The sequence below is a fragment of the Colobus angolensis genome, unplaced genomic scaffold (genome assembly GCF_000951035.1).
Source record: "Colobus angolensis palliatus isolate OR3802 unplaced genomic scaffold, Cang.pa_1.0 Scaffold14, whole genome shotgun sequence".
Lineage (NCBI taxonomy): Eukaryota > Metazoa > Chordata > Mammalia > Primates > Cercopithecidae > Colobus > Colobus angolensis.
The window spans coordinates 3,161,470-3,188,638 of NW_012114488.1; the positions used below are offsets into that span (position 1 = coordinate 3,161,470).

Here is a 27,169-nt window from a genome sequence, read left to right on the forward strand (position 1 = left end):
ATTTTGTCTGTCTGTTCCCATATCATTTTGTTCTCATTCTTTGCTTTCTCGATTGGGTTTCATGTACTCCTGCATCTCAATTATCTTTTTTTCTATCCATATTCTTAATTCTATTTCTGTCCTTTCAGCCATCTCAGCCCAGTTCAGAACCTTTTTGGAAATCTAGTATGGTTGTTTGGAGGAAAGAAGGTACTCTGGCTTTTTCAGTTGTTAGAGTTCTTGCAGTGGTTCTTTCTCATCTTTGTGGGCTTATGTTACTTCAATCCTTGAAGTTCCCAACCTTTGGATGTTTCTTGTTTTCTTTTATTCTATTTGTTGACCTTGAGGGTTTGATTGTAGTATAAGGGTGGGTTTAGTTGACTGGCTTCACTTCTGGAAGATTTTAGGGGATCAACCCTCAGCTCCCAGCTTCTGGACTACATGCCCTCATTCTGGGGGACTTGTTTTGGACTCCAACTTTGTTCTCTAACTCCTCATGGTTAGGAATACAATGTGCTGGGTTGGGGCTGAGGTAATCCTGGACTGCTGGTTTCTACACTCTGATGCGTGATGACAGCAAAGTGTTTCATAGTGCGATAGCAGCGGAATCCACCCTTGCTTGCACATGCCAGCAGTGGTGGCAGTGACAAAGTGGCAAGGTGCACACTTGGCTTCTTTTTAAATTTTTAATTGTTTTAATTTTTATAAATTGAGATGGTACATGCACAGGTTTGTTATTTGGCTATATTGCCTAATGATGAGGTTTAAGCTTCTAGTGTACCCATCACCTGAATAGTGAATATTATACTCAATAATTTTTCAACACTGATCCCCCTTCCACCTTCTTCCCTTTGGAGTCCCCCTTGTGTATTATTTCCCTCTGGGTGTCTTGTGTACCCATTGTTTAGCTCTCATTTATGAAGAGTATGCGGTATTTAATTTTCTGTTTTTAAGTTATTTCACTTAGGATAAGGGCTTCCAGCTCCATCTGTGTTGCTACATAAGACATAATTTCATTCTTTTCTGTGGCTGCATAGTATTCCATGGTATATACACATCATATTTTTTAATGCAGTCATCCATCGATAGACACCTAGATTTGCTACTGTGAATAGTGCTGTGATAAATATACAAGTGCAGGTGTCTTTTTGGATTAAAGACGTAAATGTAAGATCTGAAACTGTAAAAATTCCCAGAAGAAAACCTAGGAAATTCTCTTCTGGACATTGGCTGATGCAAAAGATTTATGACTAAGACCTCAAAAGTTAATGCAGCACAAACAAACATAGAAAAAATGGGACTTAAAGAGATAATGTGGAGCAAAGAAATGATCAAGAGAGTAAGCAGACAACCTACAGAATGGGGAAAAATATTTACAAACTATGCATTTAACAAAGGACTAATATCCAGAATCTACAAAGAACTCAAACAAGGGGAAAAAAAAAAAACCTAACAACCTCATTACAAAGTGGGCAGAGGACATGAACAGACATTTTTTAAAAGAAGACATACAAGCATCCAACAAACATTAAAAAATGCTCCATATCACTAATCATCTGAGCAATGCAAATTAAAACCACAATGAGACACTATCTCACACCAGCCAGAATGGCAATTATGAAAAAGTCAGAAAAAAATAGATATTGGTTGGGGGTGCAGAGAAAAAGGAATACTTACACACTGCTGGTGGGAATATAAATTAATATAATATCTGGAAAACAATATTGAGATTTCTCAAAGAACTGAAAAGAAAACTACCATTAGACCAAGCAACTCCACTACTGGGTATCTAGCCAAAGGGAAAGAAATAATTATATCTAAAACAACTTCTCAATTAATTAAATATTAAATAGTTTTAAGAAAACAGAACTAGAGAAATATTAGAAAAACTCATTGGAAAATGTTTCATAATCTCAGGATTAAAGATATTTTAAATATGACACATAACTCAGGAGTATAAAAGAAAAGATTGATAAACTAATAAAAAATTAAAATTTTGCCTAGCAAATTCTATTATAGTCAAAAATAGAGGAAATGGAAAACTGAGAAAGATCTTTGCAACTCATATTACAAAGGACTCATTTATATTGAACTGTACCTAATAAGAGTAATGCAACGAAACTACTCTGAGATAAATTAAGCCTTATCAGATTGGCAAAGATTGAAAAGTTTGATAATACATGTTTATGTAAGGAAAGGTAAAAAAACAGCCCCTCTCACTTAGCCCCTTTGCAAGGCAATTTGACAGCATGTTTCAAAACTGAAAGTATACATAATCGCAGTCTGGCACTTTCTCTTCAAAAACTTTATCAAACTTATATGCTCAAAAAGGTATATTGACATGAGTGAAGTTGATTCTTTGCAACATTTTTTTCTAATAGCAAATGATTAGAAACAACTCAAATGCAGTTTAATGAGGAACTGGTTGAATAAGTTGCAGTACATACACAATGGAATTGTAGTGCACATTACCATAGAACAACAAAGAATAATAAAATATGAGCCGGGCGTGGTGGCTCAAGCCTGTAATCCCAGCACTTTGGGAGGCCGAGACGGGTGGATCACGAGGTCAGGAGATCGAGACCATCCTGGCTAACACCATGAAACCCCGTCTCTACTAAAAATACAAATATGAGCCGGGCGTGGTGGCGGGCACCTGTAGTCCCAGCTACTCGGGAGGCTGAGGCAGGAGAATGGCGTAAACCTGGGAGGCGGAGCTTGCAGTGAGCTGAGATCCGGCCACTGCACTCCAGCCTGGGCGATAGAGCGAGACTCCGTCTCAAAAAAAATAAATAAATAAAATAAAATATGAAAAAAGAAAAAGAGAAATGGTAAGTATGAGAAGAATACATAAGTGAAAATTTGGCGAAAATAGATAAAACAGCAGCACGAGTGGGGAGATTGGCAGGAACTCTGCTAGAATTGGATACTTTTTCCAATTCATGTTTTTTGTCAACAGAGGAAAGTGCCATTTAAATATTTAATGGATTCATGTATTTTCTTTCACTCCAACATTTGTTTGCTTGGCTTGCCTTCCTCCTCCAGTGACAAAACAAATGGCACAATAAGATTTAATACACGAAGAAAGAAAAACAGACTGTTTTCAGCCTTAGAGAGTTTGGTAGGTAGCGAGCTTACAGCATGGATTCCACCAAGATATAAATATGTGGCAAAGGATTGTTTCAGCTGTCTGTGGTATCACAGAAAAGTCCAATATTAGATATTATTTACAATGTGTTTTACTGTATTTTTCTAAGGAAAATATCATTTCTTGTTTGCTAACACCTTATTCTTTCTTGATCCAAAAGCAATAGATGCATGCCTTTGTAATTCAGTTTATCTGGTAAATATATGAACAAAACAAATTTCCCATTTGTTTACTACTTTCTAAAATAAACAATTGGTAGCACACTTTCAGCTACTAGAGAAGTTGCAAGAGTGGCTTGTAGAAAATAAAGTAGACCAAGCTGGCATCTCTTAAATAGTATTCTGTTCAATGGTAACAGAAACTAAGACAGTAGATAAAATGTCTAAGAGTTTATGGTCACCTACGGATGTTGATATAAAACTAGGTTAAATGCATGGGTTTATAAACCTAGTTTTACATCAACATTCCAATCTACAATCTACAAACTGTAGATTTAAAAAATGATATTGGTTGGGTGTGGTGGCTCACTCCTATAATCCTAGCACTTTGGGAGGCCAAGTTGGGTGGATCACGTGAGGTCGGGAGTTTGAGACCAGCCTGACTAACATGGAGAAACCCCGTCTCTACTAAAAATACAAAAATTATCCTGGTGTGGTGGTGCATGCCTGTAATCCCAGCTACTTGGGTGGCTGAGGCAGGAGAATCGCTTGAACCCAGGAAGTGAAGGTTGCAGTGAATCAAGATTGTGCCAATGTACTGTAGCCTAGGCAACAAGTGTGAAACTATGTGTCAAAAAAAAAAAAAAAAAAAAAGATACCAGTTTCTGTATTAGTTTTCTGAGGTGTTAGGACTTCAGTATATATTTTGAGATATACACAATTGAATCCATAACAGTTCAAAATTTGTGTATTGCATATATTTACCCCATCCTCATCTAAATATCATCAACTTGAAGTTCTAAATCTCATCATCTAAATTATCCAAATCAGTTATCAGTAAGACTCAGCGTATGGCTTTTTCTGGGGCAAATGGTTAAGTTTACCAATAAAATTTACAAGGATAATCTGGTTTATAAAAGATCTATGTCCAAAGATCAAATCTACACATTAGCAAAATCCGAGGGTAAATATTATTCTTAAAATCGTGAGTCCATAGGAACAATTTCAAGCCTAAAATCTAGAATTGAAAGCCTATCATCTTAGAGTTTTCTGAAGCCATTTTTACTTCTATTAAGCTAACTGTAAGGTTTTATTTGTATAATAATGAGAAATTTTAAATCTGTCTATCACACAGCCAAACCCAATTCAAACTGAACACTACCCATTGAATCCCATTAAAGATTACTTACACAGAAAACACTCCACCTTTTAAAACAATATCCATAAATACCATGTATGACACCAGTGTTTGGTAGAACATAATTTGAGAAATATTTTTTAATGTCTTAAGCCATTATTGCCCCATAACTGGTTTGTTTTCAGTCTTACATGGGTTAGAATCAAAGAATGTTAGTGCTACATAATAGATCACATGCTCCTTGTTACAAATACTTATGCTGAAATCCAGGGTACTCCATCAGTTATGTAGGATAATGGAGAGGGATGTACTTACAGTCTCTAAATTGCCTCCATATCGGTAAGAAAAGCTTCAGAGTCAAGAGACTAAAAATAGGATGCTAATGTCAGAAATGTGGCAGGGAATTCAAAGGGAGAGATTGAATATACAGCTGGACAATGAGCAGACCATATATTATAACAGAATTCTGACCTGCAACCTCTGCAGCAGTCAACCCAGAATGGTCAGAATTTAGTTGAGGATTGAGATCTTCCCTATTTTTATCCCTGTTCCCAACCCAGGCCTAATCAGATAAGACTGGATATACTCCTCACACCAAACACGTAAGATGCCCCCTCCTAGTTGTCATCTCCAGCACCTCCATATCAACACATTTCAATAAAAGGATATGTAAAAATTTCTTTTTTCCCCTTACAATAAAGCCTCCCCATTCCTCTTCCTGCCTTTGAATCTCTGTGCTATGCAGGTGATGGTGGCTGACTCCTACGCGACAGCAGGCTTGCAATAAATAGCATTCGCTTCTTCTCATTTGGGTTATCTTCATTTATTTCCAGAAAAGGTAGCAACATTTTACCTTAAAAGCAGGAGAAAATAGCTCAGATAAAAATCCAAGCCTGGAACTATTTACTCTTGAGTGCAGCAAAACACAGCTCCCCTATATAGGTGAGTAGTGTTTTTTCTAAGCAGTTGCAATATATTAATATAATGTGTGACATCACTAAACCAGAGGAATCTTATTTTTCTATGTGTTCCACAAAGAACACACTGAAAAGGCAATTAAAACTATTGAAGGCATAGAGGGTGCTAATTAATCTTTACTTGTTATTTATTTGCTGTCTGGAAGATGAAGGATGATTATAGTGGAGGTGTATTTGGCCAAATCTCATTCGTACTTAAATAAACCAAATGACCCAGAATAGTATCATAAATATCAGAATCCCCACTGCAGCCAAATATGCCATCTCCTAGAATTACATTTTTAAGTAAGCCCTAAAATTTTAGAAAGAATGCATGAACTGTATATTTAAACTACTCAGAGTCATGCATCATGTTTATGCACTGGAAACTCTGAGCTCAGTTCAGACACAACATACCTCAAGCTAGAAATACAAAGTAACGTGGAAAATGACACACTGATAGCACCTTAGTAGCAGCTAAAAACTAGCTCACATCAGCACATTTGTATTTTAATGTGTTCAAGTTTGTGCATGAATTTCCCTAGGCAAATTTCTTTAGGTGTATTGCTTCTTGTTTGACGTGTTAAAAAAAAAAAAAAACAACTGTTGATTCCATAATTGGTCACTATCAATCATTTCACCAGAATTACTATACAGTTAAGAGAATGAACTTAAGGTAAAACAATCAAGGCCTTAACAACAAAATAACTGGGCAGAAAATGGAGAGGAGTTTATCTCTGGTTTGTAATCTCAATGTGCATATCTTTCACATTATATATAATACTTCAAGGCACTTATTTGTATGTATGTTCTGTTTTCCTCTTATGGACCTTAATTTCCTTAAGAATAAGAGCAGTGTCTTTAATAGAGTCTTAGCCTGAGTGTCTCAGCACCTTGTTGCAGCCTGATATAGTTTGGTTCTTCCCTACCCAAATCTTATCTTGAATTGTAGCTCCCATAATTCCCTCATGTGGGAGGGACCTGGTGGGAGGTAATTTAATCATTGGGATGGGTCTTTCCACAATGCTGTTCTTGTGATTATGAATAAGTCTTACAAAAATATGATGGCTTTATAAAGGGGAGTTCCCCTGCACACATCCTCTTGCCTGCCACCATGTAAGACGTGCCTTCCTCCTCCTTTGCCTTCCACCATGATTGTGAGGTCTCCCAAGCCATGTGGAACTGTGAGTTCATTAAACCTCTTTTTCTTTATAAATTACCCAGCCTCAGGTATGTCTTTATCAGGAGCATGAGAACTAACACACAGCCTAAAACATAGTAGGTACTTAATGAATGCAGAATGGGTGAATAAAATTGTCATTGGCCATTATTTCCCTCCCTTGGCACTGACGGTCATTTCTGGCAGTAAATATCAGGAGCTCCTGAAAGGACACAATAGCATGTTCATAGGAGATGGTTAAAAGCTGAGTTACTACTCTAATATACATTACCTATGATAATTTAAATGAATCACAAAAAAGAGGTTGACTCTTGTCTCAAGAGTCTAGTTTATATAGAGAGTCAGTCTTATGGTCAAGCAAGGGAGGAATAGCATTGTAACAGAACTTCATCAACAGATACTAAAACTTTTCAGTCCAATTAAAAAAGGGTAGGAAATGCTATCCCTTAGCAGAACTTATAGGTTGGCTTAAATTTGTGATGGAAATTCTGTGATAGTTACATAAAAAAGACATAGGACAGTGAACATCTTTATAGACTTTTAAGAGTCCCAGCACCAAGTTTGTATATATGAAGCCCATCTGTTAGTATTCATACCTTGCCAACGGAGTTGCCTGTTTTAGGAAAAAGTTGCTGAATGTTTAGTTTATTTGCATTATGTGTATGAATAGACATTTGTAAGTACCTTACTGGAAAGACTGTGGAGTGATTGATGCATCAGGTAGTAATTGGATATTAATAATAAATAACAAGGTATCTTCCACTTCTGTGACTATTTTGTTCTATGAGACAATGCAGTGATTCTCAGTTTAGCTCTGTCATGAGTGAGGGCCACTCTGCACTTCCTAGGCCTCATCTTCTTCCTCCCTCTAAAATGCAGCTTAGCTGTAGTTGATTCCTAAAACATTTTCTTACTTAAAAATTTAGAATTCTTTTTTTTTTCAAGAACCAAAACCTTTTTAAATGATAAAAAACACTGCTTCTTGCATATGTTTTCATAGTGCTTTAGTCAATATAGGAAAGGCATCATATTCCATTTCAGATCATACTATCCCTTAATGAAAACTACAATAATAAATAATGCTTTACAGAAGAGATTTCTGGCAGAAAAATTCTTGTTATTTACTGCTCATATACCAATAACAGAGGTGGTAATCCTTAACTTACTGAACTTCCCAGTCTCAGTTTGATTTAGTTGCAGAATTAAGAACATGATTTCAACACTGACATTTTAGATCCAATTGGTAACTCCTTTCTAAATAACAGAGGTGTTTATATCACGATTGCAATTATGTACGAACATTTTATATGGAGAAACTTTGTCAAAGACTTATTTTATACTCTAGATAATTTCTTAAAAATTACTTAAACTCAGATTTTTATAAATCAAATACTTCAAATATATTATGGTATCTTTTGTTTGGAAGAATCTACAACCATGAATAAATAAGACATTCCTAAATACTGACTACAATCTCTTGGAGGAAATTTAGGGAACCTTAGAGAAAGAAATGTTGCTTGACTGCTTTACCATTTTTATCTTAATGTAAAGTCATAGAATCATGGAAGTTTAAAGATGAGTGTGAGTTTTGAAATGAGGTGGTCCACAGTCTGTAATTCACATAAGACAAAACTGAGGTTATTGCTGCTTAAAAAAAAAAATAATGGAAAAGACAGATTTGGACTTTACCAGGCAAATGGGACTATGATAGAGCCTCCACTATTCAGGCTTTTGGGTGGAGTTCCAGAAAACTCATTCTGTTGACAGAGCTAGAATTAAACAGGATCAGAGGAACTGGCACAGGTTAAACTAACTTTTAAAAGACTGATACCATAAGCAAAAAGTCAGTATGTTAATTTGAATTAAATATTTTTAACTTTAAGGCAAACAGGAAAATCACACTGGTTGATCTGCTTGTCGTCTTCCTTTAGAAAAAAAAAATCTATGATGGACACTATTGTTAAGAGGATTTTAGTGGCTGGTATTATTGAGTTATGAGGGCCAATGAACCTGTCTGTGAACTTGACTGTGTTATACAGATATGACTTCAATCCACTACAAACAAGCTTTTGCCCCCAAATCTCTAACAAAACGGGTACTGTGAAGGTCACTAAGAATCTTCTTACTGGTGTAAACAATGGTCAGTTCTCAGTTCTTATTTTATTACGTGATGTATCAACAGCAGATGACAGCTGATAATCCTTCCTCCTTGAAAATCTTTTCCAGGTCACCATTTTCCTGCTTTTCATACCTCACAGGATGCTTCTTCTCTGTCCCCTTTGCTGGTTCCTTATCTTTTTTAGGACATCTTAACATGAATTTCCCAAAGCTCAATCCTTGGCAGCTTTCTCTTCTGTATCTTCATTCACACCTTAGGGCAGTAATTCTCAAAGTGTGGTCCCCAGACCAGCAGCATCAGCAAGACCTGGAAACTTGTAAGGAAAGCAAATTTTCACATCCCTCCAAAGACCTAATTAATCAGAAACTCTGGGATTAGGGCCTAACAATTAGTTGTAACAAGCACTGCAGGTAATTCTCTCGAATATTGAAGTTTGGAAACCATCTCCCTAGGGGACCTTATGGAGTCTAAACTATTAATCATACCATCTGTAAAGTGGAAACTCTATTTCTAAAAATCTGTAGCCTAGTCTCTTCCTTATGAAGTCTGCATTTATATATCTTCTGCTAATTTGATCTCTCCACTTGAATAGTTAATAAGCATTTCACCCATTACATGTCAGAGCTAAAGTTTTGACAGTTCACCCATATTTTCTATTTGTAGTGTTTTCAATTTCAATTAATGACTAAACCTGCCTTCCTATTGCTCAAGCCAAAATCTTAGCATTGTCATGGATATCTCACTTTCTTTCCTACTCAGTATCTGATTCACCAGAAAATTCTGCTGGATTTTAAGAGGCATCTAGAAAATGGATACATCATATTACTTGCAGTGCTACCAGCCTTATCAAATCACCATCATCTTTCACCCGGAGATCTGCAATGGCATCCCAAGAGGTCACCCTCTTACCTGTTTATAGTCTAATTTCACCAGAGCAACTAGAACGATGCCTTTAAAACAGAATTTGGGAATTTAGTTGCACTTTGATGGTGTTAGTCCACAAAATCCAATCCTTTTGCTAATTACAATAAAAATTTGTGAATGAAATACAAAGATACAAGTAAATAAAAGGAAAACACCAATATCTGTGGTCTCTCAAAGGCAAACAAAAGGGGGCAGATTGTGAAGGAAAGTCAACACGTAGAGAAGGAACCTGGCTTAGGGTGTTTGCTTTTGACTCAATGAGAGGTTTTAGTCCCAGAGGAGAACATCAGCATTGGTAGATACAACTCCTAAAAAAAACACCTCATCCTTTTGGGAGAGTACAGGGGAAATCTTACAGTGGGAGAAAAAAGCAGAAGAAAGGCTAGCTTAATTCTGTGTAGGAATCACTATAAGGCTGAGATTGGAAAGAAAATAATCTTGAAGAAATCATAGCAGTAAACTTCCAAATTGTCTCAAACACATAAGTTTATAGATCAGGAAACCACAAACAGACTACCCTACCCCAAAAAAAAAGAAAGAAAGAAAAAGGAAACACTTGCCTAGGTACATTAAAATCAATCTGCTAAAATCCAGGGATAAAATAATCTCAAATGCTACCAGCAAATGAGACATATTACAAACAGGGGAACAATGATTTAAATGACTAAAATTTCTCATCTGCAATCATGAAGACCAGAGAACAGTGAACACCTTTAAAATACTGTAAGAAAGTAACTATCAACCCAGAATTATATAGACATTATACACAATTTTCAGATATGAATGCAAAATAAAGTTATTTTAAGGTGAGGGAAAACTAACAGACTTCTTCACTAGCAGATTTACTCTACAAAAAAATGTTAAAGAACATTTTCAAGTTGAATAGAAATAATGTTAGAGAGAAATCTGGAGACAGAAATCTGTCTCGGTAAGAGTAACAAAAGCGACAAATAGCTGAGCACATCTAAAACTCAATTTTTACCTCTTTATATTATACTTACATTATCTATTACATCTACATACATTGCAACCTCACAAGGTAATGTTATGATTTTGATTTTAAAGAACATATTTTAAAGAACATAAAAGGGAAACGTTGAATTTGTTATCTAATGCCTTTCCAAAATAATATTCCAAGGTAGGTAGTTTCAATAATCAAGGAAGAAATAACACTAATCTCACAGAAAGGTTTTCAGAAAATAGAAAGGGTGCAATTACTGCTTAACTCCTTTTGAAAGGCCAGCATAACACTAATACCAAAATCAGAAAGTGATGTTAAGATAAAATAATTACAGAGGCTGGGTGCGGTGGCTCACGCCTGTAATCCCAGCATATTGGGAGGCTGAGGTGGGCGGATCATGAGGTCAAGGGATCGCGACCATCCTGGCCAACATGATGAAACCCCATCTCTACGAAGAGTACAAAAACTAGCTGGGTGTGGTGGTGTGCACCTGTAGTCCCAGCTTCTCGGGAGGCTGAAGCAGGAAAATCGCTTGATCACTTGAACCTGGGAAGTGGAGGTTGCAGTGAGCAAATATCGCGCCACTGCACTCCAGCCTGGTGACAGAACAATAATCCATGTCAAAAAAAGAAAAATTACAGATCAATATCTTTGATTTCACATAATCTTTCACTTAATTATGATTGTCCTTCATTTGTAAAAATTTAAAAAGTGAAATAGTGTCATTTATACCATTATGCTTAAAAGTCTTCTTTTGATCCTCCATGTCAGTCACAGAGGATTTGAGAAATAAAAGATTTCTTTACTCTTTAGAACTGCATTTTTTGATCACCTGTCTAATGCATTGGCTGAGTGGAATGAGTGAAATGACAAAATTCAAGCTATACAATCAACAGATCTAAGAACATTCAATTTTGCCAATTCTGTGAAAATTAAAAATAGAGTACATTTAAAGGCGTCTTAAAAGAGGCAAATGAAAGTACAATAATAATTTATACAGAAAAGTCAGCTCTAAGGAAAAAGCTGAAAAGCTGTTTGTAAAGGATTTCTATTGAAGTCCCACAATGATATATGAAATCTTTACATGGTATTTGCTTCTGAATACATGCTCTCTCCATCACTAAAAAAGAACAATGACTATCATGTGTCAATTTTTTTCTTAATGTATCAACTGAGACTGGAAAACTTTTACAAAGTTTGTCCTGACATCATCCTCTAACAGAATATCCTAATAATCTCAGTATTTGCACTTCAGATTCAACTTGTCTAATCTTACCTCTGCTCTTCTCCAAGGTCCTAGAATTTAAATCTGAAATTTTATTTTCACCTTGACTGCTAGTTGTTCTTCCTTTCTCTCCTTCATCACAGTCTCCCCACCTTCCACCTTTTATCCATTCCTATAGTCACCGGTATAAGTCAGGGGCTTTTGACCTGACTCTGGGACCATTGAAGTCTGTGGGGTTTCTCTTCCTCTTATCTTTCCCCAATTCACTTTAGCACTATAGGTGCAGTTCCTTAGAAGAATATCGTGACACATAGTTTGGGGACAAGATCTTTAGTAGGATCAACACTTGTGTATTAGTCTGTTCTCACACTGCTAATAAAGACATACCCAAGACTGGGTAATTTATAAAAGAAAGAGGTTTAATTGACTCACAGTTCTGCAGGGCTTGGGAGGCCTCAGGAAACTTACAATCATGATGCAAGGGGAAGCAAACATGTCCTTCTTCACATCATGGTAGCAAGAAGTGCAGAGCAGAGGTGGAGGGGAAACCCCCTTATAAAACCAGCGGATCTCATGAGAATTCACTATCACGAGAACAACATGGAGGTAACCACCCCACGATTCAATTACCTCCCACCAGGTCCCTCCTACAATACATGGGGATTACAGGAACTACAATTCAAGATGAGATTTAGGTGGAGATGGAACCAAACCACATTTATTTTATATGTTTGCTTAAGGGTACCACATAGTTACCCTTTGGGTACGTGCATTTCAAGTCTTGATTTCTTTCTTCTCTGGTTGTTCAGAAATAAAAGTTCTAAGGTGGTGGAGAGAGTAACTGGGACAGTCACCACATACCATGAAGAACCTAAATATGGATTGACAGATTCACAGCTGTGCTTACTTCACTACCTCAGGCTTTCAAATCACAGAGAAAAGCCTACCTGAGTTTTTAGAAAAGAGAAACATCATTGGTGACTTTATTAATAGGAGTAGTCTGCAGTGACTGAGAGTCCCTTTTAGATAATGGCAAGATTGTACAGAAATTATTGCTGGAGTTAACATGATTGTTTTAAAAGCAAGTTCCAAATTACTAATCAGTAATTTCAGTTTCTGGCCTTCACGTCTTATATTTTATTCTGCAACAAAATAAAGGAAGGACATTTTGGAGTGGCAAAAATAGAAATAATGAACTGACTTTTTCTCTTTGATGTGAAACATTGGAGAGCTGGTTCTGCTAGGCGCTATAAACTCCAATGCTGCTATCAACACATACTTGGTCTAAACTGTGATTGTAAGTTACTTACATCATATCATTTGAATGACACTGAATTACGTGGTGGGTGTCAAAACATGCCGCTTCTCTGTGAGGGCTTTTTGATTATTGGGAAAGCTCTAATTTGAGGGCATGTGAATGTCTTATGTTCCCGGTATTAAAAACAAAAATGTAGTTAAAAACCTTTCCCCAAAAGCTTGTACTGAATGAACTGGTGGTTTGGGCAAAATCATCATGTGAATTAAATCTTCGAACAGGTTGACCCAATAAAGTCCAAAAAATCCCAGGGATAGAAGAGCCAGCAATCCTCATTGCTGGTAGTCACCTACACCAGGATGCTTCAGGTATCTTTCTTGTCCCATAATATCTTTTTTCTTAATATATTGTCAAGCATTTTACTATCAGAATGATTAATAAATGGCCTAAATTTGGAATTTGTTCTCAGAAGATTAGTGAAAATGCATACATTGCCACCCCTTCCATTGTTTTCTCAGTATTCTAATATTCACAGCTTATATTTGTGCAATGGATGGCCCAAATCAAAGAACGAGCCTTTCCACTATCCCCTCTGAAAACTCATCTCCAGTTCTCTTCACTGTCTAAATCTCTTGAGATAATTTAGAAATCTGACTCATTAACAAAGGCACAGCCAAAGACGAGAGCCTTAGAGAAGCTCCTAAACCTCCCTCCAGGTTCCATTTATCCAAAGACTCGCTAACTGGGGAAAGAGGGTCATCCATCTTAACTGCCATCCATGTTGAATGCTCATACACTACACTGGGTAAACTGCCTCACTGAAATTTGGATTCAATATATCTAGTACCTCTTCCTCCTTCTGACAACCCTGCCAGAGAAGGCAATTAGGTGTGTCCCATGAATTGCTATTTATGGGCCCATGTTGGCAATTAAAGAGAACTTCTACTGTATTAATTGCTTTATATGATAATTTATTCTGGAATTTTCCCTGGAAACAATGCCAACTTTGAAATTCTGTTATTTGTAGCACTCACCTTTAGAAAACATTTAGTGATACTGTCTGCAAGTTCTTTAATAAGGGACTAAAATGTAATTTATCTGAATCAAGAGATTTGAACCCATTGTTCAAAGGACAAGAAAATGAGAGACAGAATGCCATAAGAGATGGTATTTGCGGAACGTTAGAAAGTCAGAGCTCTGTCTAACATTTGCCCTGGGAATAGGTAAAGATTGCCCTGCAGAGATCGCCGACAGATGCTTCTGTTTTCAGGTCTAATTACTCTTCCTGTGTCTCTCCTTTATCTGCATGAATTTCTCTGACATATTGTTTTCGCTTGAGCTTTATCCTATTCCTGACCCATTGAAGAATTTTTAATAACTCCTGATAGTCTACTGTATGCAATGAAAGCACATCTACTTCTTAAAAGTCTGCAAATCTGACTCCGTTTTTAAGACTAAATATCACTTATTATGTTCCCCAGGGACTCCATCTGACTCAGGATGCTGATTTCCTGCATCTTTCTGTATGCACCACCCAAGAACCTTCCATGATTATGTCTCTAGATTTGCTCCTGCTCTTACCATTAGAATTCCATTCCTCTATCTCTATTAATAGTCTATCTTGCAGATCCACCTCGTGCAATACCTTCCTTGAAGTCTTGCAGTCACTTGCCTTCTAACATTTTTATGTACTATTTACTAGCAGTTTATTCTTCAGTTAATACATTTTATTACACTACGTTGTCTCATTACTGGTATTTCATTACTTGTTTACTACATTGTCTCATTACTTACATCTCATTACTTATAACTTTAAAAGCATTTAATTTGTGTCTCTGTGTATCTTGCTTCATGTATTTTCCTATCAACTAAACGATAAACAATTTGTTGTAACCAATATGTTTCATATTTCTCTCGTACTCAGCAACATTTAGCATGCATGTAACTTTACTATGAAGTATACAGTAGGCAATCAATGTATATATACTTGAATCCTGGATCACCTGGTTTTCAGCCTATGGCAAGATATTCATGAATATTTTTGTGCAATAGGTTATTTGACAAGATTCCACACTTTTAAAATATTTAATGTTGATAAATCTCTAAGTCCACAGGTCAGCTGAAATTTTTCATTTGCACAAAAGAAAGACTCTGGGTAAGGCAACTCTTTAGATAATAGAAACAAACACAAAAGACTAATATTATGTGGATACTTGTGTGTGAACATGAATGTATATTTTTCATTCAACTCCTGAGCAAAGAGATATTTGTGAACTTAAGCAAATTCAATCACCTAAAGTGCAGTAGCACAAAATTCCTAGAAAATCAACTAATTGTTGAAGCAAATGTATACATATTGACAATGCATTGCATTGGAGTAGCTTAAAATGAGGCATCTACATTTACATCTCAGTAGGTTGAAAACTGCATCTCCCTCACTTCTCTATTAGCTACTCATATTCAAATATGATTGTCTTCCTGCAACGAGTCAGGTAATACAAAAATATACATTTGTTTTGGTGGGCTTATGTCTTCCTCCTTCTAGAAAAAAAGATACTGTTACTGTTTTTATCATGGAACTTAGTAGGAAGACCACACACACACATACACTCAATCACAGAAAGACTGAATATAACTACAGGTAAGCCAAACATTAAATTGAGTTCTTACTCTCTTTATTCTGGTGGGAGACACCTGCTGATGCTATGTGAGACTACATCACAACAATGTCTAAACTCTTTAAACGAAGTTCTCAAGATACAGATAAATAATATAGAAGAACTCTCCATCCAGGCGCTGTTCTAAGTATTTAACGGGTATTAGCTTGTTTAGTCCTCACAATTACCCAGTGAGGTAGATACTGTCATTTTGAAGAAACAGACACACAGAGGTGAACTGACTTGCTCAATGTCACAAAGTTAGTAATGGTGGAGCTCGATTTTAGACTCAGGCAGACTGGCTGTGAAGACTGTGATCTTCACTTCATCCTACTGCCTCAACATAATACTCTGATGGTTAGCACTAAGACTGAATGATTGAAGAATAACACTGGCTAAAAAAACTCTCTTTCACATGAGGGTTAATAAGCTATCTTGATCTATCCCAAGAGTGTAAAGACAGAAGGAGCTCAGTGCAAACTTGTTGAGTTAAAATGATTCCATTTTCCCACATTATATTTTATAGATTAAAACATAAAAATGATACATTTCTTAGAATCATATACAGTCTTAACATTTCATATCATTTTTATTCTAAAATAAAATGTGCCTTAAAATTTGCGTATCTTCCCATTGCTGCCAGCAAGTTGTAAGGCGGTTACGATTGCCTCAGACTTTCTAGTAAACTCAGGAAAGATCCAGTATCAGAACTTACAGGATGGGGTTAGAAGCTTTGAAGAAAACCCCAGAGACAGCAGAGACAGGTGCGCCTTTTTTTTTTTTTTTTTTTAGGAAATGCTACATCACCAATACTCCTAATGGTACAGAGGACTCAGCTGCCTTGAGTTGAAAGTCATTTCAGGGGAGTCAGACTTCCAATTGGGAGAAATTTCAGAAAGATTTTAATCAATCTAGTTCCACTGTATTTTATTTGGCTGATTACACAGTGTCTACATCTAAGTGAAATCCTCCAGCAAATGTAAATTGTAAATCCCCAGTGATAAAAGAGCATTGTGTCCTGGATCAATGGCAGCATTTTTGTCTTTTTTATTTTTTTTATCTTTTTTGACACACGGTCTCACTCTGTTGTCCAGGCTGGAGTGCAGTGGTGCAATCTCAGCTCACTGCAACCTCTACCTCCCAGGTTCAAGCGATACTTGTGCCTCAGCCTCCTGAGTAGCTGGGACTACAGTCACGTGCCACCACAACCAGCTAATTTTTATATTTTTAGTAGAGATGGGGTTTCGCCATATTGGCCAGGCTGGTCTTGAACTCTTGACCTTGTGATCTGCCCTCCTTGGCCTCCCAAAGTGCTGTAATTACAGGTGTGAACCACCACACCCAGCCCGTTTTTTCCTTAGTGTTATATAAAATCATTCTATATGTTACATTCCGTGAGCTAATGGAATCAATGGAATAAGGCATATCATGTTGCAAAGGTCTACACTTATGTACTATTCGCAATAGGTTTCTGTCCATTTTCCACTATTGGGAGTTATCCAAACACCCACTGTCCTCCACCCTCAATAGGCTGCCTTTTTTGGGACCAGTGGCAGCCATTGAGTGCAGAAGGCCAGGAGTACAAGTATTTGCTCAGTGAGAAATTAATTAAGGTGGGTGAAACCTGTGACATAATTGGTTGCAACCACGGCCATATTTTTACAGCAGTAACAAGTGTATATCTACCTATTGCTATCTCTGTGACTATTTCTTTCATAGGAACATAGATATATTCAAATCAAAACTATTTTTTCAAAATTTTGCTCCTAGTAGTTGTATCGATGTGTACACTTTCATATTTTGACTCCCATAGAAACAGTTAGAACTTACACAGACAACGTCCTGAATGTCACCTGTAACACCTTCTAAATGTTTTCTGTTTGTGATTCTTTTGAACCTTTCAGTCTACAATCCTCTAGCTGTAGAAACAGATAATTTTACATTGAGTACTTGTTTGTTTCTAGGATTTATATTCATGACAGCAAATACATTTCAACTTAAGATGCACTTTAATGCCTGCTGACAATACAATTAAAACTTCTCATCTAAGTTGGATGTCCCCAAAACCTTGACAAGAAAACCAATAAAAGTAGTCTTGCATCGTGTGTCCTATTTCTTTGGAGAATAAAAGAATGCAAATTAAGTCAATGAGAAACCATGGGCAAAATATTTTAATTGATCATCATCAAAGAGAACATAAAATCCTCTGTTCTTCAAATACCTATTACTGTTTTTTTTTTTCTTTTCTATTTTTAATCTTGCAAGAATCAGTGACTGGAGAACTGGCTCGGCTATTTTGTACAGGCTTTTGCTACTCAGACAAATGTGACAGCCCTCAAGGAAACTTAAAAACATAATTTAGCCCCAGAGGGTTCTTTTAACCTTTACTATATTATCAAGGCACTATAAGCTTTAAAATTTAAAAAGTCAATTTATCCCGCCACCTATTCACTTCTTTCACCCCTCTCCTCATTTGCCTTTTCCAAATTGAATTAATAGGTCAATTTTTATATTCACCTGGTCGCTCATATCCACTACTTCCATGCCTTTCACTTGCTTCTGTGTGCCTGTTCTGCAGACCCCCAGTTCTGGTTGGATCTAACTCTCTGCAAATAAAGCTTGACTCCTTTTTCCAGTCTCCTTGACAGCTGGCTGAAGCCCTGGGACTGATTTCTGGTCAGTGAAATGTCGGCAGAAATGATGGCAACTACACACGGGCTTGACTCCTAAACGTCTGTGGAATTGTCTGGTTCTTTCTTTTATGATTGTGAAGGAATTTTGGTGGACTTCGAAGTTAAGAGTAGGGTGTGGAGGGGATGTCGTTAGTTATAGACACTTGATGTAGACTCTTGACTATGTGAAGAGCAACTGTTTCCCCTAAACCTCTTTGGAATGCGACAACAGAGAGGAAAACAAAAAGCCTCCACCTTGTTACGTCTCTGAGATTTGGGAGCTGTTTGTTTGCTTACCGTAATCAATAGCATTAACACCAACAATGGGTCCTTAAATGCTACAAGACAACCATGTGACATTTTCCAAGCATGTTCACACTTCTTGTCTCCTAAATGATTTTCTCATACCCGTTTTTTTCCTTTCCTCACTCTCTGCTGATGATCTTGCTTCTTATTTAGCTGAGAAACTGGAAGTAATCAAAGGAGAATGTCTATAAGCTCCAGGTGATCACATCTCCCTACTCACCCAGCATTGCGTGGATGTGCCCTGCTTCCCTGGTGTCAGTGGTCCTGTCTAAGATGACTCTGTAGGTGTATATACTGGTAAATGTGTCCGATCTTTATGTCAGACTCTCAGCTCATCTTTCCTATATTTGGACAATGGGAGACCTGGTGGTCTTAATGGAGATTCTCTACAGATGCAAATTTCCCTCACAAAAGACAGCTTTGCAGGACAACTTCAGTCTGCTGGCCATGTGGCAGCCATCTCAAAATATGTCAAAGATGTATATTTGGGGATAAAATATTTTGATTTCTGCCTCCTCCCCGGCCCCCCACCAAGATAGGATCTTGCTCTGTTACCCAGCCTGGAGTGCAGTAGTGCCATCATGGCTCATTGCAGTCTTGATCTCCTGGGCTCAAGTGATCCTCCCACCTCAGCCTCCCAAGTAGCTGGGACCACAGGCAACTACACCCAGCTAAGTTTTTTATTATTTGTAGAGACAACATCTACCTATGTTGCCCAGGCTGCTCTCAAACTCCTGGGCTCAAGTGATCCTCCTACCTTAGCTTCCCAAAGTGCAGAGATTATAGACGTAAGCCACCATTCCCAGCCTTGATTTTCTTCACCACAGTATTCAACATCTTGTGTATAATGAATTGGCAAGGAGGAAATATTTTAACATGTAATACTCTAAGCCAGGGGTTCTTTAGCTACAAAGGGCAGCAGAATCACCTGAATGACCTATTACAACATGGATTTCTGAGCCCCACCCCCAAAATTTCTGATTCTATGAGAACCATTGTTTAAGGCTTGCTACCAAAAGTGTGATTCCTGAACCAACAGCATAGAATTATATAGCATGTAAGAAAGTCAGAATCTCTGTCTATCCCAGAACTATTTAATTGGAATTTGCATTTTAACTAGGAGGTTTAACAAGGTGTATTCTCCAGATAATTAGTATGCATATTAGAGTTTGAAAAGCATTAGGATTTTAAAAAATGGGAGGGATATAGGATTGAATGTTTTCCTTAAGGCAAGGAGAAGTCTGGCATTGCCAAGTGAGAAGAAAGCCAAATGTTGAGAATTGTTAAGTAATATAGTTACAGTAGTTCTTCTTATCCATGGTTGCATTTGCTATGGTTTGGGTTACCCTTGGTCACTGAAAATAGGTGAATACAGTACAATCAGATATTTTGAGAGAGAGAAAATACATTCATAAAACTTTTATTACAGCATATAGTTACAATTCTGTTTTATTATTGTTGCTGCTAATCTCTTACTGTATCTAATTTATAAATTAGACATTCTTATAAGTATGTATGTATAGGAAAAACAGCATATATAGGACTAGATACAATCTACAGTTTCAGGCATCTATGGGGCGGGGGGCCTTGGAATGTATCCACCTCAAATAGGTATAACACCAAAGCAGCAAAAACCAACATAACTAACTTCATTTTTGTTTAAGAGACCTTTACCTATTCCCACACATAGGCAAGGATAATTATAGAGCACTGAGATCATATACAAAAACAGCAATCATGTAGTTTTTGAGAAAGAACACTGAGTTTAAAGGAAAAGTACACAAGCAACTATGTTTTGTTAAAGATTTATGGAAACACTGTGACCTGACCAGGAAAAGAAATTCCCAACATCCTCTCACCCTTGCTGCTGCTCAGATACCTACAGTCATCAGTTACCTCTTGCCCCAAGCCCTCCATCTTCCTCCTGCCCTTGACATAAAAAGAGGCAAAAATTCAGAATGACTTAAGATGGTACTTTAGCATGATAGTCTGCCATCATCTGGGTTGGCTAGCTTTCTAAATAAACCTGCTTTTCCTTCCACCAACCCTTGTCTTTTGAGTTTTGCCTTTCAAGCAGTAAGCAGCCAAACTTGGGTTTTGCTACAGGGGCACTATTGTGTATATTATACAAAATAGCTATAATTATATATGTCTTAATTATATGTGTATATATGTATAATTTGTTTGTAGTCTATAAATACATGTTATCTTTTTTAAAAAAAAGACAACTGGTATAGGTTGAGAAGCTTTAGAATCCCTGAAAGCACAATTAGTAACCTGGGTAAGAAAGAGCTCAGAATGAGGCAGAATTTCTTGGGTGGCAGCAGGCCAAAGCTAACACTGACTGACACCTGAGCCTAGAAATTGTCAAAAACGGAGAAGCCATTGGGCAAGTTCCCAGCTACATCTCTGGCACTCTTACTCCTGGGAACTATAATAGACTTACTCTTGGGCTACTTCTGTCTTCCATGTTCTTAGCTTCATGTAAGATGTAATGATGGCAGGCCTGAGAGTAGGGAAAGACGTTCAGTAAGAGAATAATTCTCAACAGTCTCATTAAAAGGCTAGAAGCAGAATTAGCCAACGAGAGGTATATGTTGAGAGAACTTTTCTAACCCCTTAAGCTTTTTTTGTCCAGTTCAAAAACTGTTACTGATAGTAATAAAATACAAAGGAATATTAAGAAAGGGTTACATAAGTAAATGTATCATTTTATCCCCTAGTGCTCTGGAAATAGCATTTTTAAAAACAGTTATATTCTTTTTATGTTTAATATTTTAGAATAAAATTTAGTATTGAAATAATAACCAATATTTGAAACAAAAAGTCTTTGAAATGTTCTTAAGTTTCTTAAGGAACATATACCAGGTGAAAGAAGTTTGCATAAAGATCATAGGTAATTGTTACTCAAATCTTTTCTAATACTGGTCAGAAAATAAAGCTTCCCTAATCTCTACAATAAAATGATATGAGTATTTTAATCATGTGTTCAAAAGCTAGTATATGTAGGATGCTTTAAAATTATGCTAGTATAAAGTTTATAAAAATAATTTCAACTTTCATTTTAGATTCAATAGATACATATGCAGGTATGTTACATGGTTATATCACATGATGTTAAGGTTGGGGATGCAAATGCTCTGTCCCCCAGATATAGAACGTAGTATCCAAAAGTTAGGTTTGCCACTCTTGCTTTCCTTCCTCCGTCCACATTCTGTTAGTCCCCAATATCTATTGTTGCCATATTATGTTCATGAGTTCTCAATGTTTAGCTCCCACTTACACGTGAGAACATGCAGTATTTGTTTTTCTCTTTCTGTGTTAATTTGCTTGGACTAATGGCCTCCAGCTGCATCCAAATTGCTGCAAAGGACATACTTTCGTTCCTTTATATGGTGTTTAGCAGACCACCATGTATGTGTACCACATTTTCTTTATCCGGTGCACCAAGGATGGGCATCTACGTTGATGATGGTGCTATAGTAAACAGCACTGTTATGAATATAAAAGTATATGTCTTTTTGGTAGAATGATTTATTCTCTTTTGGATACATACTCAGTAGTGGGATTTCTGGGTTGAATGGTAGTTCTGTTTTATGTTCTTTGAGACATTAAAAGTTTTAATTTCTTTGTTTTCCACAGTGGCTGAATCAATTTACATTCCCACCAACAGTGTATAAGCATTCCCTGCCTCCACAGCCTTGTTTTTGTTGTTGTGTTTTACTTTTGGGGGTTTTGTTGTTGTTTTTGGACTTTTTAATACAGTCCTAGAGGATTATGACATAATGGGAGCATTTTTAGACGAACAAAGATGGAAGAGCATAATGCCCAGGGGCGGGGTAATGAGTTGCAATATGAGCTAAGCAGCATGCAAGGTTGGCATATTGAAATGGAGGATGCACATATGGCTGTGATTGCTTTGCCAACTAGACTTGAAACATGGTCATTCTTTGCTGTGTATGACGGGCATCCTGGTTCTTAGGTTGCCAAATACTGCTGTGAGCATTTGTTAGATCACATCGCCAATAACCAGAGTTAAAGGGTCTGCAGGAGCCCCTTCTGTAGAAAATGTAAAGAATGGAATCAGAACAGGTTTCCTGGAGATTGATGAGCACATGAGAGTTTTGTCAGAGAAGAAAGATGGTGCAGATAGAAGAGGGTCAACAGCTGTAAGTGTCTTACTTTCTCCCCAACATACTTATTTCATTAACTGTGAAGACTCTAGAGGTTTACTTTGTAGGAACAGAAAGTTCATTTCTTCACAAATTGCAAATCCGCTGGAAAAAGAATGAATTTGAATGCAGGTGGCTCTGTAATGACTCAGCATGTGAAAGGCTCTCTGGCTGTATCGATAGCCCTTGGGGATTTTGATTACAAATGTATCCATGGGAAAGGTCCTACTGAGCAGCTTGTCTCAACAGAGCCTGAAGTCCATGATATTGAAAGACCTGAAGAAGATGATCAGTTCACTATCCTTGCATGTGATGGTATCTGGGACGTTATAAGAAATGAAGAGCTCTGTGATTTTGTAAGATCCAGACTTGAAGTAACTGATGACCCTGAGAAAGTTTGCAATGAAGTAGTTGACACTTGTTTATACAAGGGAAGTCGAGACAACATGAGTGTGATTTTGATCTGTTTTCCAAATGCACCCAAAGTATCAGCAGAAGCAGTGAAGAAGGAGGCAGAGTTGGACAAGTACCTGGAATGCAGAGTAGAAGAAATCATAAAGAAGCAGGGGGAAGGTGTCCCTGACTTAGTCCATGTGATGTACACATTAGCCAATGAGAAAATCCCCAGCCTGCCACCGGGAAATGAAATGGCCAACAAGCAGAATGTTATTGAAGCCATTTATAAAAGACTGAATCATTATAAAAATGATGACACTGACTCCACATCAAATGATGCTATGTGCTAAAACTGCTCCTCTAGCCATGGAGTTTACCTTCACCTCCAAAGTTGAGTACAGCTCAGCTTTGTTGAACTTCTAATATCCGTCCTCAACTTTAAGGAAGAGGATATGACGTGGGTGAGAATGATTACACCAGAGAACTTCAGTAGTACAACTTCTGGCTCAGAACTGAATTTTTTTTTTTTTTTTTTTTTTTTTTTGTAAATTTGACATGTAAACGTGATTTCAAACCATAATTCAAACATACCTTGATCATCTAGGTAGTACCAGCTGGTACTAATTCTACTGAAACTATTCCAAAAAAATCTAGGAGGACGGAGTCCTCCCTAACTCATTCTATCAAGCCAGCTTCACCCTGAAACAAAAACCTCGCAGGACACAACAAAAAAGGAAAACCACAGGCCAATATCCATGATGAAAATAGATGTAAAAATCCTAGCAAACTGAATCCAGTGGCACATCAGAAAGTTAATTCACTGTGATCAAGTAGGCTTCATTCCTGGGATGCAAAGTTGGTTCAACACATGCAAATCAATAAATTTGTCACATAAACAGAATTGAAAACAAAAGTCATGTGATCATCTCAGGTATAGAAAGGGCTTTTGATAAAATCCACCTCCTTTCATAATAAACCATCAACAAACTAGGAATCAAAGAAACATACATCAAAATAATAAGATCCATTTATGACAAACTCAGAGCCAACATCATACCAAACAGGCAAAATCTGAATGCATTTTCCTAAGAATTGCAGCAAGACAAATATACTCACTCTCAACCACTCTTATTCAACATAGTACTGAAAGTCTTTGCCAGAATAATCAGGCAAGATAAAGAAATAAAAGGCACCCTAATAGGAAAGAAGAAGTCAAATTATCTCTCTTTGCAGACTTAATGATTATATACCTAGAAAACCCTGAAGACTCCACCAAAAGGCTCCTGGAACCTGATAAACAATTTCAGTAAAGTTTCAGATACAAAACAGTGTACGAAAATCAGAGCATTTCCATACACCAATAACGTTTAAGCTCAGAGCCAAATCAAGAACACACTCTCATTTGCAATTGCCACACACACAAAAACAAAATACCTAGGAATACATCAAACCAAGGCGGTGAAAGATTTCTACAAGTAGAACTACAAAACACTGTCAAAAGAAACTACAGATGACACAAAGAAATAAAAAACATTCCATGCTCATGACTGGAAGAATCAATATTATTAAAATGGCCATACTGCCCAAAGCAATCTACAAATTCAATGCCATTCCTATCAAACTACCAATGTCATTCTTCACAGAATTAGAAGAAAACAAAACTATTCTAAAATTCACATAGAACCAAAGAAGAATCAACATAGCTGAAGCAATCCTAAGCAAAAAGAGCAAAGTTGGAGGCATCACACTATCCAACTTCAAAGCATACTATTAGGCTATCGTAATCAAAACCGCATGGTACTGGTACAAAGGAAGACACATAGATAAATGGAACAGAATAGAGAACCCAGTAATAAAGCTGTGTACCTATAGCCATCTGATCTTTGACAGAATCAGCAAAAACAAGCAGTGAGGAAAGTACTCTCTCTATTCAACAAATGGTGTTGGAATAGATGGCTAGCCATATGCAGAAGAATAACCCCAACCTCTCACCACATACAAAACTTATCTCAAGATGAATGAAAAATTTAGATATAAGACCTCAAACTATAACAATCCTAGACGAAAACCTAAAAAAACACCAGTCAGGACATCAGCCTTAAGAAATAATTTATGACTCAGTTCTCAAAAGCAATTGTAAATAAAACAAAAATTGACAAGTAGGATATAATGAAACTAAAGAGCTTCTGCACAGCAAAAGAAACTATAAACAGAGTAAACAGTGTAAACATTTTTAAAAATCTATTTAGCCATCTCATACCAGTTAGAATGGCGATCATTAAAAAGTTAGGAAACAACAGATGCTGGAGAGGATGTGGAGAAACAGAAATACTTTTACACTGTTGGTGGGAGTATAAATTAGTTCAACCATTGTGGAAGATAGTGTGGTAATTCCTCAGGGATCTAGAATGAGAAATACCATTTGACCCAGCAATCCCATTACTGAATATATACCCAAAGGATTATAAATCATGCTACTAAGACACATGCACACTTACGTTTATTGCAGCACTATTTACAATAGCAAAGACTTGGAACCAACTCAAATGCCCATCAATGATAGACTGGATAAAGAAAATGTGGCACATATACACCATGGAATACCATACAGCCATAAAAAAGAATGAGTTCATGTCCTTTGCAGGGATTTGGATGAAACTGGAAGCCATCATTCTCAGCAAACTAACACAGGAACAGAAAACCAAACAACGCATGTTCTCACTCATAAGTAGGAGCTGAACAACATAGACACAGGGAGGGGAACATCACTAGGGCCTGTCAGAGGGTGGGGGAAAAGGGGGAGGGAGAGCATTAGGACAAATATCTAATGTATGCCGGGCTTAAAACCTAGATGACAGATTGATAGGTACAGCAAACCACCATGGCACATGTATACCCATGTAACAAACCTGTACGTTCAGCAATGTATCCCAGAACTTAAGGTAAAATATAACATAAAAATTAAAAATCTATTTAACCTTTTATGCTACTGAAGTGTCCTGCTTGTTTGTATTTCACCCTTACATAAGAAAAATATATTTTGTTGTCATATTAAATTCTTTAGATCTCCTTGCTTACTGTGACCTTTCTCATCTTCAACTGGAAATGTTTTGATTTCAGAAATTCTAGTGCATGTTGAAAGAAGTTATTGATTTTTGTCACATGTATGCTTGTCTGTCTAATTAGGATGATAGTACTACATTTACTAAGATATATTTGTGCATTTCAATGCAATATTAGGCTTTACTTTTTTTTCCTTGGAAAGTATGATGAAAAATTACCACAAAATTGCATTGCCTGAAAGATAAATTCTATTTGTTTTAATAAAGCACGTTTTAGGAAATTTGGAAATGACTCACCCCTCACTGTTAACTTAGTGCACTGGTTATGATGACCAACCTTAAGAAGGTAACCAACCTTAAGAAGGTAACTACCCTTAAGAAGGTAACTAACCTTAAGAAGGTAAACTTTTAGAGGATAGGAGCGAACATCAACACTGACCTTGGTCTTATATTTAATTCTCTGTCTTCTTTCAGCCAGTATTACCGTAAGTTGTTTACTGAATCACACTTTACCTAAAATAAGTCCTTTTTATGCAGCAATTATTGCAGGTGACGTAGTATACAACTACTAATTGCATATGCTTCTTGATTTTTTTAAGAAAACTTTTCTGCTGGAATGACCACTGGGTATGAATGCAATTAGTGATTTTCTGCTACATTTAGCCACATTCTGGGTACTTGATTACATAAATGGCTTTTCTTTTCAGAAGGTAAGCTTCATTTGAGTTACATACGAATTTTGTCTTTTATCTGATTAATGATCCTTAGACTGCCCAAAAATGGACTATATGACCAGTAGGGGCATATTTCTGGACAAAAAAAAAGTAATTAACCCTGTGTTTGTTTATTCAATAGATGAAT

The 27,169-nt window shown here is 36.8% G+C and overlaps 1 pseudogene; it reads left to right on the forward strand.

Moving 5' to 3' along the window:
- Positions 1-23,596, forward strand: part of LOC105506797 — a 39,700-nt pseudogene extending 16,104 nt beyond the window's left edge.
- Positions 23,597-27,169: the final 3,573 nt, after the last annotated feature.